General features: G+C 39.3%; 1 protein-coding gene and 1 pseudogene across 31 annotated transcripts in view; one reads left to right on the top strand and one right to left on the bottom strand.

Annotated features, from left to right (window-relative positions):
* Positions 1–11,211, top strand: part of Ank2 (ankyrin 2) — a 576,750-nt gene that overhangs the window by 130,310 nt on the left and 435,229 nt on the right. The gene's annotated exons all lie outside the window — the stretch shown is intronic.
* Positions 10,675–11,183, bottom strand: LOC116093753 (annotated as a pseudogene).

Below are 11,211 nucleotides of genomic sequence, written 5' to 3'. Positions count from 1 at the left end.
GAGAGGGAGGGAGGGAGGGAGGAAGAGAGGGAGGGAGGGAGGGAGAATATTATGTTGTTCTTCAGATGCTGTTCAGCTTTTACAATTTTAAATAGAAAATTTTTAATTTTCTCTTTTATTTTTTGAAAAAATTTATTTTTGTACAATGTATCTTGGTCTTATTTACCTTCCCCCCATACTCTTCCTGTACCCCACAATATATACCCTCCAACTTTATATTCTGTCTCCCCCCCCCCCCTCTCTCTCTTCTTCAGACAGGGTTTCTCTGTGAGGCCTTGCCTGTCTTGGAACTGGCTCTGTAGATCAAGCTGTCCTGAAACTAACAGAGATCCACCTGCCTCTGCTTCCAGAGAGCAGAGATTAAAGGTGCATGCCACTGCCTGGCTATGTTCTTTCTTTCTCCTGAGTTCAGTTAGTGTAACTGATATGCTCATGGATGTGGGTCTATGCCCTGGGGCATGGGCCACCTACCAAGGGCCACCTCCCCAGAGAAAAATGTCTGTTCCCCCCTCAGCAGCTGTCAATTGCTGCTAGCTCCTTAGCTAGGGGGTGGGGCATCAGGAATCCAATCCCCAACATGCTGGAATTATTAATGGGGTTGATTCATGCAGCTGACCACACACATTCATGTGTGTGATAGCAATGGTATGTCCAGAGGCCAGCATTTTCCTCCATCCTCTGGTTTTTATCTTCTCTATGGGCTCTTTTCTGGGGGTATTTTCTGAGCCTTGGAGGGGTGAGTATTATTGTAAATGTTCCATCTTTAGATGAATGCCCACAGTCTCTTGTTTTCAACACTGAGAGTTACGAGTCTGTTATTTACTACAACCCTCTCTGACCAAGGCTGAGAGCAGCAGACATCTATGGATCTAATAATATATTTTTTAGGATGCAGTTTGTGATGAGACCATTTAGCAAAATAACACCAATAACTTCTTCCCTAGGGTCTATGACTTCCCTAGGCCTGCATTTTGTTCATGTTTATAACACCAGTTATGAATTCCCTCCTAGGGGAGCAGGCCTCTAATCAAGAGAGTGGTTGTTAACGTATAAGCAGTCTTGACAACCTGTCCATTCTGGCCCACAGGGTCCAGTGTTGTGTCAGGCCACCGATGCGCATTATCATCCAACATCCTGGGTACCACCTTCCAGCACCAGGAAAGCTAGTTAGCAGGTAGGGACTTCCCTGGTTAGTGCAGGATTGCTTTCTGAATGTTCTGTACCCAAAAGGAGTGGAGTCTGCATCCACAGGATCTACACTCTCTATAGCCTAAAGTTGGAGCAGGCAACCAAGAGCAGTAGCACTAGTGTGTGTGTGTTCGTGTGTGTGTGTGTGTGTGTGTGTGTGTGTGTGTGTGTGTCTGTGATGTCACAACACTAGTTTGTGTGGTTCTGGGTGCCCTCTGGGCCATCATTGACCAGTAGTTGTCGGAAGGCAAACTGGGCCTGGCGCTGGGATCTTCATTAAATAACTGGTGTCTTCGGAAAACAACATTGTTCAACCTCACAGGGTACTTCAATCTTACAAACTGCTATGGTTTCCCTCTCTCCACCCTGTTCTTTCATAGTACACACAATTACTGTTTATATCCACCTCACAGTTGCACCTCAATGATAATGTTTGCAGTCTAATTCCGATTAGAATGCATTTTCATTTTTTTGGCTTGAGGCAGGGTCTCCTTAAATCGCCCTGGCTGAGCTGTAACTCACTACAAGGACAAACCCACAGACATTCACCTGTTTGCTTTCTTGAGTGCTGGGATCAAAATCATGCATTACCATGCTCAGTTTTAAAACGAATAAAAAAAAAAGACCACCACCTCCTGGCTGGGTATGGTAGTGCATGCCCATCATCCCAGCACTTGGGTGATGCAAGCAAGGGTGTCGGGTTCAAGGTCATCCTTGGCTAAGTAAGGCGTTTTCCCAGCCTGAGTTACTTGGGACCCTACCTCCAAACCAAACCAAAATACAGCCAAAAAGATTTCTAGCTATCTGCAAAGCTCTGCAGTGTCTTATGAGACAGTTATATTTTGATTCAGGATTTTTTTTCTCTACAGTGTTACCAGTTTATGAATGGATAATAAGGAATAAGCTACTCACAAAATAGAGTCAAACGAAACATGGTGTGGAGGTGTCAGACCCATGGTTTTCTGCTGCAGTGAGAGTTTGTAAAGGGCTCTCCACGCGACGATCTTAGGCAGAATAGCCTGGGAGGGCCTTTGTGTAAAACTGCACAGTGACAGTAAAAGGCTGAGAGACTGAATTCATTTGTAACAAAATGCCATTAATGTGATTTAACATAACACAGTCATGTTTACACTTTCCTTTTCATTTTATTTTACTTTTTTGCTTGTTTTTTTAAAATTTTATTAGATATTTTCTTTTTTTCATTTCAAAAGTTATCCCCCTTTCCTTTTTATCTTTCTATTGATGCTTGATTATCATAGAAAAGTGATAAAAAAATTACAGAGCAAAGAAAATGAAGATAATAAAGTTATTAGTTAACCACTCAGAAATTAATTCACAGTTAATTTATCAGTTAATATGGTTTTTTTTTTTAGGGTGGTGGTAATGTTTTGCTGAGGTCTTAATGTTAAATTTTAGCTGTTTCTTTTCTTTTTAAGGATTTAGTGTGCATGTATCTGTTTGTCAGTGTGAAGTGTGCCCACAGAGACTACAGAGGGGGTAACTCTCCTGGAGCTGAAGTTATGGCCAGTTAAGTTGTGAGCTGCCTGATGTCTGTTCTGGGACTCGAACTCAGGTCTCTGTAAGAGCTGCTAGTGCTCTTAACCACCACGCCATCTCTCCATCTCCCTCTCATCTCCATTGAAAGCATTTCTTTATCTTAAACATTTGTATGTTCCTTGTTATTTTATAAAGACAACAGTTTAAAAATATTTTTCAGTGTTTCACACGTACTAAAGAAGTGCTCTACCACTTAATCATGCCCCCTGACCTCTATTTAAAAAAAAAAAAAAGAAGAAATTGTAGGTAGGATCTATCTCCCTCTTCTGGCCTCTGTGGGCACTACTCACATGCACATATACCCTCAAATATGTAGTTACAATAAATTGGAACACATTACATAAAGATATTTTATCAGAGTCGGACAGTTGTGGGAGTTGGATTTTCAAGTTTATCTCTTTTTTTAATTTTAGGATTTATTTATTTACTATGTATATAGTGTTCTGCCTACACGTGCGCCTGTACACCAGAAGAGGGCATTATAGATGGTTATGAGACATCATGTGATTGCTGAGAATTGAACTCAGGACCTCTGGAAGAACACTCAGTGCTCTTAACCTCTGAGCCATCTTTCCAGCCCTTGAGTTCATCTTTAAACATTACATTTATTTATTGAAAGAATTTGTTTTTATTTTTAATTCTCTCTCTCTCTCTCTCTCTCTCTCTCTCTCTCTCTCTCTCTCTCTCTCTCTCTCTCTGTGTGTGTGTGTGTGTGTGCATGCAGATGCTGATGGAAGCTAGAAATAATTTCACAGTGGCTCACACCTGTGGATAGCTCCAGTTGCAGAGGATCTGACATCCCTTTTGAATTCTAAGGGTACTGAACGCATGTGATGTACAGACACACACGTAGACCAAACACCCAAACACAGAAAATAAACAAAAAATTTAAAAAGGTTTTGTAGTTTTTGTTACATAAAATTTATTTCTAACTTAATAAATAATTCTGGTTATTTTTAAGCTGCTAAGTGAAGTAATATTCATTTGGCTTTTTCATTGCTAGTGGGTGGAACTGTGACTGATACTCTGAATAATCTTGTATGCTGAAACCTGGCTGCAGTCATTAACTTTAATGGTTTTCATTTTCATTTAAAGTTGGTTCTCTAGCACAACAACCAAAGGTACACAGAGGAACCCTGTCCCGAAAAGCAAAATACAAACAAAAAGTAAATCCTTCTGGGATTTTTATTTGTAAGATTTGACAGGTGTGGGGATCCACATGTGCAACCACAGAACTGTAGGAGGTGAGGACAGGATGACTTTCCACTTTCAGCTAGCCCAGGCTACTGAGTGAGACTGTCTCAAACAAGCAAGCAGGTAAACAAGAAAAATAAAGCACAGGAGGCAGAGGCAGGCAGATTTCTATGAGTTTGAGGCCAGCCTGGTCTATAGAGTGAGTTCTAGGACAGTCAGGGATACACAGAGAAACCATGTATTAAAAAAAACCAACTCCCCCAAAACCAAACCAAACCAAACCAACCAAACAAACAACCCCCCCCCCAAAAAAAACCCTCCAAAAGATGTTTTTTTCTTTTCTTCCAATCTGGATAGATACTTTTCTTTCTGAATCTGTCTAAATTGCTCTCGCTAGGCCTTCAGTATATTATAAAAGAGCTATAACTCTTTTCACCTCTGCCTTTGATATTAGTTCTAGGTTTTTCATAGATGTTGTTTATCAGGCTTAGAAGTTTCCTATCCATTCTTGCACTTTGCATTATGAAAAGTATAAAATTTTTATGAAAGTTATTAAATTTTAAGTAATTTTTATGTATTAAGATAGTTGTATAGTTTACTCTTTTAAAAATTGATATGCCACATTATATTGATTGATTTCAAGATATAAAGCCATATTTACATTCCAGGGATAAGTTCCACCTAGTCATGATATACAATTTTTATGACTTGGGGACCAATGTAGTTAATTGCGAACTTATGGTATTTTCTACTTTATAATGATTTGAAACTAATATACATTCATTAGAAATATATTATTATTATTATTATTATTATTATTATTAAGTTAGAAATGTCTGTTCACAGTACTCTCTCATGAGTTTGCAAGGTATGGTCAGTCACTTGATTATGAAGACAAGCCACAATCCTCTGTGATATCCTGTGTTGCTAGGCTCTGAGGTTCAGAAGAATATGTGAATTAATAGATTTCCACCCTGCAATATTCCGAACTGTGATAAATGTGTTGGCTATAACGACATACTGAGCAGTTGTGTGTAACGACATACTGAGCAGTTGTGTGTCTGTGTCCTTCTCAGGTCTGACTCTTTTTCCTGTACTCTTTATTCTATCTAGCTTTGCTCTCAAGGGCATGTAGAACTCACAACACAGACTTTGCGATGTTTCTTTCCTTTTCTATTTGTTGGAAGAGTTTCTGAAGATTTGTTTTTACTTTTTTGTCCTCAGAAAACATTTGGCAGAGTTTTCCGGGGACGCCATCTGTCATGGCTTTGTCATGGGGTGAAGTTTTTGATACCATCATCTGTTTCTTTAGTTGTTTCTATTTCTTCTAGAGTCGTTTTTATAGTTGCTGTCTTTCTCAGGACTTCCCTATTTTTAACTTAGGCTGTCTCAGTTCTTAGAATGAAACTTTTCCTGTGTTCCTTCACAGCCCATTTTTATTCTGAGAGATTGACAGTAATATCTCTTTTTAAATTTATTTTAATTACTTGGACTTTTCTGTTTTGTTTTCATTTTTCCAAGCAACAATCTTTTGTTGACTTAAAAAATTCTGCATTTTGAATTTCTGTCTCCATTTTTATGGTTTCCTGACTTTTGTTTGTTTTGAGTTAGGGTTTCTCATTTTTTCTTTTCATTTTCTCTCTCTCTCTCTCTCTCTCTCTCTCTCTCTCTCTCTCTCTCTCTGTGAAACATTTTTTTAAAATTTTTTTGTCTTTACTTTCTTTTTCTTTGTTCTTTTTTGCTTCTTTTTTAATTTTTTTTAAGTTTTATTGCATTATGATGAGAAAAGTTACATGATTTCAATTTATCTGAATTTGTTAACATTTAAAAAACATATTTTAAGTAAATAGAATTAAATCACATTTTTGTTTCCTTTCAATACCTACAATATCTTTTTTGTTATATTCTTTAAAATTTATAAAATATTATAACAATAAAAATGAGTATTATAAAAGTTCTTTGACTCCATGATTATCAGAAATACTTTAATTTCCACATTTAAAAGATTTCTCAAGTTTCCTTCTTTGACTGGTTTCTGGTGCCATTCCACCTTGCATGAATAATAATATACTTTGGGTGGTTTTGTTCTTTTGAATTTGTCAAAGTTTGGTTGTGGCCCAGTCAAGAACTTGGAGAATGTTCTATGTGATTTACAAAGTACATCTTTAAAGTCCCCAGTTTTAATTTTGAATATTTTGAACACTGTGAGGTATGGCCTACCAAACAGAAACTTGGGCATGGAGGGCTCAATGAAGCTTGGGAGTGTGGCTAGGAGATGAATGTGGTCATATACACCCAAGATCTCTGCCAAGTAGGGTCAGAAAAAAAGTCATAGGTTTAAAGCAGCCCAGGCTACATAGTGAGAACCTATGTCCCAAATAAAGTAAGAAAATGAACAGGTACTAAGATCAAAATTTTGTTCTGTTTTGAGACAGAGCCTTATTATATAGCTCTGTTTAGTCTGAAGCTCTCTATGTAGACCAGGCTTGTCTAAAGTTCAAAGATCCACCTGCCTTTGCCTCTGCAGTGCTAAGATTAAAGGTGTGGGCTAGCTCAGCCAGATAACATGAAAATACTTCATTGACATTCCACTTAGACATCTGACTTAGACAATGACACATAATGGTTACCCTGCCCATGCATATGGAATGTAATTAATCAGCAAGAAGACTGGAAGTTTTAGGAGAAATAGCTAATTTCACTATCTGCTGCATTTATAGGGGACAGAACAATTATTATACTTAAGAATTCAGCAGACACTGTGCTTGTTGGAAGCCAGTCTAGAATGCGGATGGAAGGGCTGAGAGAAGCCGAGAGACCAGTTTGATTTAGACTTCAAGGTTGATTGTGACTTTGCTAAGTAGATGAAGATATTAAACTCCTTACTTCCCTGCCTCCACACCCCAAGTGCTGGCTACAGACCGTACTACACACCTGGCTCTAGAACTTTCTGTGCCTTACAGAAGTTTACTTCTTTAAGTTCATGTAATTAAGAATGTTTTGCAGCTAAGATTGTAGTTTGAAAAAAACTAAAAGGCAGTTTATACACTAAGCACCAAGCAGCTTCCTGGAACTTACCAGGGAGATAATCACTGTGTCTCTTCTGTGAAATTGGGAGTCCTGCTTGGAATTTCTATGAGCTTTGAAACATGCTAATTTAGAGCAGTGCGATATTGTAGCTATCCTGGGGGGCGCATTATGAGACTACACAATGTTTCAATCAAGACTCTAACAGGAAATTGCTGGCAGGCGCAACATACATTAGGACGGCTCAATTTTATTTTTATTTTTTTTAAGGTTTATTTGTGTCCCAGTGTGTGAGTGTGTGTGGCCCGAGTATGTACATACCACATTTATCTTGGTGTCCATGGGTCCCCCCACGGGTTTTGAGCCACCTGATGTGAGCGCTGAAAACACAAGTCAGGTCTCCTGGAAGAGCAGCAAATGTTCTTAACCATTGAGCTCTCTCCAGCCTTCATTTCTTTTAACTTTCATTTATTTATTTATTTTATTATTTCACATGTGAGCACTGTATTCCCATCATTCATTCTTGGCCTCTTGTTCTTTAATTCTAATTGTTACATATATCATATAGTTTATCAATACAACCTACTGAAATCACTTATCATGTGTATTTAGGGCTACCCTCTTGGGACTGGCTAACCTGTCAGGGGACTTATCTCTGGATGCTCATCTCTCTCTCTCTTGGCAACCATTTTTAGTTTTAAAATCTATTTTTGCTTTAACCTGATCCTGTGTGTGGTATAATGTGGCGTTTCTACACGTGGGTACAACATGCAGTTAATAGATGAGGATAATTGGCATAGCCACCATCTTATACATATTATTATTATTATTATTATTATTATTATTATTATTATTATTAGTAGTAGTAGTAGTAGTAGTAGTAGTAGTAGTAGTAGTGATAGTAGTAGTATTTTGTATTGAGATTATTCATGAAGCACATTGTTGCCCAGGTTGGCCTGAAACTCACTATACAGCCTATGTTGCCCTCAAATTCATGACAGTCTTTCTGCTTTATACTCTTGAATGCTGGAATTACAGGTATGAGACGTAATGCCTGGCCTGATATTGATATTCTTAATGGTTCTCCTGACCCTTGTCAAATGGGGCTGACTTGTGTAATCTCCAGACATCATTGAAATAAAACAGTTTAACTTCTTTTATTTTAATTAGATATTTTCTTTATTTACATTTCAAATGTTATCCCCTTTCCTCGTTTCCCCTCTCCCTGTTCACCAAGGCTCATACCTTGAGTTAGAAATGTCTGTTTACAGTACTCTCTCATGAGTTTGCAAGGTATGGTCAGTCACTTGATTGTGAAGACAAGCCACAATCCTCTGTGATATCCTGTGTTGCTAGGCTCTGTGGTACAGAAGAATATGTGAATTAATAGATTTCCACCCTGCAATATTCCGAACTGTGATAAATGTGTTGGCTATAACGACATACTGAGCAATTGTGCATCTGTGTCCTTCTCAGGTCTGGCTCTTTTTCCTGTACTCTTTATTCTATCTAGCTTTGCTCTCAAGGGCATGTAGAACTCACAACACACTCCTGCTTCCTGGCTCTGGTATTCCCCTACACTGGGGCATAGAACCTTCACAGGGCCAAGGGCCTCTCCTCCCATTGATGACCGACTAGGCCATCCTCTGCTACATATGCAGCTGGAGCCACGAGTCCCACCATGTGTACTCTTTGGTTGGTGGTTTAGTCCCTGGGAGCTCTAGGGGTCCTGGTTGGTTCATATTGTTGTTCCTCCTATGTGGCTGCACACCCTTCAGCTCTTTTCAGCTTCTTTCTCTAGCTCCTCCATTGGGGAACTTGTGCTCAGCCCAATGGTTGGCTGTGAGCCCCCACCTCTGTATTTGTCAGGCAACAGTTTGACTTCTAATGTTAGTCACAAATGATACATTGGGCTTCTCTCCTAGACAAGCCTTTAGGTATTTGTAGTCCCAGCCTATATCTTGACTATGAGTTCCTAAGAGACTCCTGATAGAAAATCACTCTGCCAAGCCAAGCCTGAGCTCTTGCTTCATAGGAAATGGGAAACACAAACAAACCAAAAATCCCAATTGGTGCTCTAAGTCATTAAGTTTGTGGCTACTGGTCATGCAGCAATAACTAACGAATGCTGAGAGAGCTTCTATAGGTTTGAACTTTTGAGCCATAAAAGCCATAGATATAGATTATCTATATAATTAAACACAACAAAGAAAACTCTGAAAATATAATCTTTGCCTGAATTTCCTGATCGTTTTTCATTACATTCTTATATTTATTAAGTAGAAATTCCTGGCTCTTACCTACTCAATATATGCAGTCTGGCACTTGCCTCCTCGTTCTCTCTCCAGTCCGGGGACATTTAATGCTGCTGTATCCTGACTGCTATCAGGCTGTGACACTTCTAAGTTCCAGGGTAGGTAAAGATTCAGTAAAACTCCAGTCTCCCCATCAAAAAGTGCTATCCCCTATAGTTTAGCATGATGCCCTCGCTGTGTACACATGCATACATATAAGCACACAAATACAACTTTATAGAGCTATGATTCATAGCACATAGTTAAAACATGCACTCCAAAAAATTAAAAACAAATATTGCCACCATCAGTATTTCAACATAGTTTTTATTCTCGAAAGTTCTCTGTGCTCTCTTTTATAATCTCTCCTCTTTCGCCTCCTGCCTCTCACCTCAGAGCACTTCTCTAGAGTGATTATTGAACATTCCCATCAGAATGGACGCTCTTGTTGGAGAGGGCTTGAGTCATTCCTGGGAAGAATCCCTCATTTTGCTTATTGTAGTTAATATACCAGCTGTTCACAAAGTCACCAAGCGCCAGAGCCTCACAGTACAGGAAAACAAGTCTTTTGATTAGTTATCATGAATTAAGTAGCTGTTGGGTTTTTAAGAGACCTTTCTGGTGGGTCAGCCAAGCTGTTAAAGTTCCTAGTGTCTCACAGGATGTGACATACAAATAGGAATCCAGGTCTTTCTCCAAGAAGCTATCTCCCTGTGTTTAATTAGAGAAATTAACCTCTATTCTTTTCCTAGAGAATACTCCCAACTCTTGTTTTCAGATGTCAAGAGTTTATTGATTAAAAACCCAGGTACAGATGAACTCAAAGTAAACAAAGTTTTCTATTTTAGTATAAGCTGTATTTATTTTTCCTCTAAATAAAAATGGAGCTAGGGTCTGGAGATATGGCTCAGTGGTTAGGAGCAAGCAGTTGCTGCGCTTCTAGAGGAGGCAGGATAATTTCCCAGCAGCCATGTGGCAGCTCACAGCTGCCTGTAACTCCAACCCTGGAGATCCAGACACCCTCTTCTGATGCCCTCATGTCCAGGCACTCATGTGATGTATACATACACTCAGGCACACACTTACACACATAAAATGAATGTAAAAATTGCTTTAAAAAGGAAATATTCTATGTTTTAGGTTTTATGTAGGATAGGGACAGCTTATATTATTTGTGAACATATTAAACATCTATTATGTAAATAATAGATGGTGGATTTTTACCTGTGGAGGATTGTTAACTGTTGTCAATGAGTATTTAGCTGTGTTGGGGGTCTATGAAAAGGATATTTCTTCCCCAACTTTCTCACTCTTGAATTCCTTCCTTCCTTCCTTCCTTCCTTCCTTCCTTCCTTCCTTCCTTCCTTCCTTCCTTCCTTCCTTTCTTTTTAAAATTTAACCTCCAGTGAGGCTTTTAAGCCACCAGAACACAGGCACCTCCATCACTCTTAATCTTCTCTTCAGCTCTTCTGCTGAAGGATTTGGCCTTCACGATGACAGGCTGTTTAGGGAGCTTTCCCTTGCCTAGAATTTTGTAGTAGCCTGATCGAATAACATCAATGATGGGAGCAGCTCCAGTCTTGGTTTTTGCTGCATTGACCCGTGTCTGCTCGTTGACCAACGTCCACAATTTATCCAGGTTGACAGTTGGGCAGACGCTCTGGCTCCTCTTCAAGTGGTAATGCCTCATATCAACTTTCCTGAAGTAACCTGGATGTTTGTCGGAGTTGAACCTGTGGTGAAGCACGCCTGCAGCATTCCCGCGGCCGCCTGGTGCTTGCGGTGCTTTCCGATGTGGCCGTGGCCGTGGCCCACGTGGCCCAGGAGTTTCCAGGTCTTCCTCAGTCTGGATGGCATGGCGGTGGCAGGAAGGAAAGAGCTTGAGTTTCTTTCTTTCTTTCTTTCTTTCTTTCTTTCTTTCTTTCTTTCTTTCTTTCTTTCTTTCTTTCTT

The sequence above is a fragment of the Mastomys coucha genome, unplaced genomic scaffold, assembly GCF_008632895.1.
Source record: "Mastomys coucha isolate ucsf_1 unplaced genomic scaffold, UCSF_Mcou_1 pScaffold16, whole genome shotgun sequence".
In the NCBI taxonomy this organism is placed as follows: domain Eukaryota; kingdom Metazoa; phylum Chordata; class Mammalia; order Rodentia; family Muridae; genus Mastomys; species Mastomys coucha.
The sequence above is the reverse complement of the archived record's forward strand: the minus strand, read 5'-3'. Positions and strand labels throughout refer to the sequence as shown.